Raw genomic sequence first — 2,781 nt, forward strand, 5'->3', positions numbered from 1 at the left:
GGTGGGGCGGGGCCAGGGGAGGGGAGGGGCTGCAGGAGGTTAGCCAGCCAGCCCTGGCCCTTATTGGGGTAGGGAGGGCGATCAGGGATGGGGCCAGCTGAACAACCTCCTGTGGCCCCTCCCCCCGCCAGCCGGCCCCACCCTGGATCGGGCCAGTTCACTGGCCACAGTGGGCATCATAGCGACCAGTCATTGCAGTCATTCCAGCATTCTGGTCGCTGGCTTTTTATAGATAGATAGATAGATAGATAGATAGATAGATAGATAGATAGATAGATTACTTAGTGCCAGGGACCCTCTCCTAAAGAAAAACAAACAAACAAAAAATCTATTTACCAAAACAATGAAGATACTTTGGAATAAACTTAACCAAGAAGGTAAAAGACCTATACTTAGAAAACTACAGGACATTGAAAAAAGAGATAGAAAAATACATAAACAAGTGGAAGAATATACCGTGTTTGTGAATTGGTAGAATCAACATCATTAGAATGGTCATACTATCCAAAGCAATCTATAGATTCAATACAATCCTATTAAAATACCAACAGCATATTTCACAGATCTAGAACAAATACTCCAAAAATTTATATGGAACCTAAAAAGACCCTGAATAGCTGGAGCAATCCTGAGAAAAAAGAACAAAATTGGAAGGAATCACAATACCAGATGTCAAGTTATACTACAAAGTCACTGTAATCAAAACAGCCTGGTATTGGCACAAGAACAGTCATATAGATAAATGTAACAGAACAGAGACCCAAGAAATCAACCCAAGCCATTATGCTCAATTAATATTTGACAATGGAGGCAAGAGCATACAATGATGTAAAGACAGTCTCTTCAATAAATGGTGTTGGGAAAATTGTATAAGTACATGCAAAAAATTAAAATAATAGGTAATTTAAACAGCTGTTAAGATCAAGGGAAATCTGGCCTGTTGGGTGTGCCTCATGTTGAGCATTGTCCCCTGCACTGAGAGGTCACCATTTTGATACCAGGTCAGGGCACATGCCTGTACATGCCCAGTAGAGGTTGTGCAGGAGGCAACCAATCAATGTTTCTCTTTTTCTCATTTATGTTTCTATCTCCCTCTCTTTCTAAAGAAACACACAATAAAAACATATTTTAAAAAAATATATCAAAGAAGATCTTGGTGCTTAATTTCTCATCCACAGGGTTTCCCAGGGTGGCAGACCTGATGAATGACAATGCCATATGAGTTGTTCTATGTATCAGTGACTGGTCACCTCCCACTTTAGGACAGTGACATATGTCATCCATTGCTTGAGTCTCTCCTAGGTACACTGCACACTGTGTCCCCTTTGCTTTGAACCCAGATCATGTTCAGCTACCAGCTCTCTCAGCTCACTGTGATTCACTAGGTATTCGATAAAATGTAAATGCCACCTTAGTTTTTTATTATTAACTAAAGGCCTGGTGCATGAAATTTGTGCACGGGTAGGGTCCCTAGGCCTGGCCGGCAATCAGGGTTGATCTGTGGGGCGACTGGCAGGGCAATTGGGGGGCCCCCACTGGCACCCACCTTGGCTGGCCTGGTGCCACCTGCTCGCTGGCCCCACCCCCCACTGCCACAGCCGGTTGCCTCAAAAAGACCCCAGCTTCTGGCTGAGTGGCTCTCCCCCGTGGGAGCACAGTAACCACCAGGGGGCAGCTCCTGCATTGAACATCTGGCTCCTGGTGGTCAGTGTGGGTTACAGCGACTGGTCATTCTGCCGGTTGTTCCACCACTCGGTCGATTTGCATAGTAGGGTTTTATTATATAGGATACCGGTGGTTCTCAAACTGGTCCCTGGACCAGCAAAATCATCATCAGCATCACCTGGGAACTTGTTAGACGTGCATATCCTTAGGCTTCATAGACGCAGCCAAGCAATTAGTATTTACATGTCCTACATGATACAGGGTAAGGTTTGAGATCCTCTGGGCTAACCCAGAAATAACTGATGGAGTTTTATATGTTATCACCTTCTGAGCCTCAGTCTCCTCAGTGGATGTGACAAATTCCCCCACTTCATCACAATGGTGTAAGTAATAAATGGGAAATTCTTTGCAAATAGTATCTGTTAATAATTCTGTGATACAAGGTGAATTATTTCCTGGAGCTAGGAGAAAAAATGGCTATGCCATTTCCATTTTTTTAATATGCTAAAACATCCCTAAAAACAAAGTCCTTTAAAAGTGCACTTTCTAGCCCTAACTGGTTTGGCTCGGTGGATAGAGCGTCAGCCTGTGGACTGAAGGTCCCAGGTTCAATTCCAGTGAAGGGCATGTACCTTGGTTGCAGGCACATCCCCAGTAGGGAGTGTGCAGGAGACACCTGATCAATGTTTCTAACTCTCTAACCCTCTCCCTTCCTCTCTGTAAAAAATCAATAAAAATATATTTAAAAAAATAAAAGTGCACTTTCTTGTCCTTATTTTATCTTCTAGATGGACTATAAGAGAAAATATAGTGAAAATCTATTTTTAAATGTCTGGCACATGGCCCTGGCCAGGTAGCTCAGTTGATTAGAGTGTCATTCAGATACACCAAAGTTGCAGGTTCAATCCTAGGTCAGGGCACATACAAGAATCAACCAATTAATGCATAAGTGGAACAACAAATTGATGTTTCTTTCTTTCCCCCTTCTCTCCCTCTCTCAAATCAATAAATAAAAATTAAAATAAATAAAATGTCTGGGAAACCAAGATGGCGGCATAGGTTAACGCCGGAGTTTGCTGCCTCGAACAACCACTTCAAAAATACAACTAAAAGACG

Source organism: Myotis davidii, unplaced genomic scaffold, assembly GCF_000327345.1.
Source record: "Myotis davidii unplaced genomic scaffold, ASM32734v1 scaffold1241, whole genome shotgun sequence".
In the NCBI taxonomy this organism is placed as follows: Eukaryota; Metazoa; Chordata; class Mammalia; order Chiroptera; family Vespertilionidae; genus Myotis; species Myotis davidii.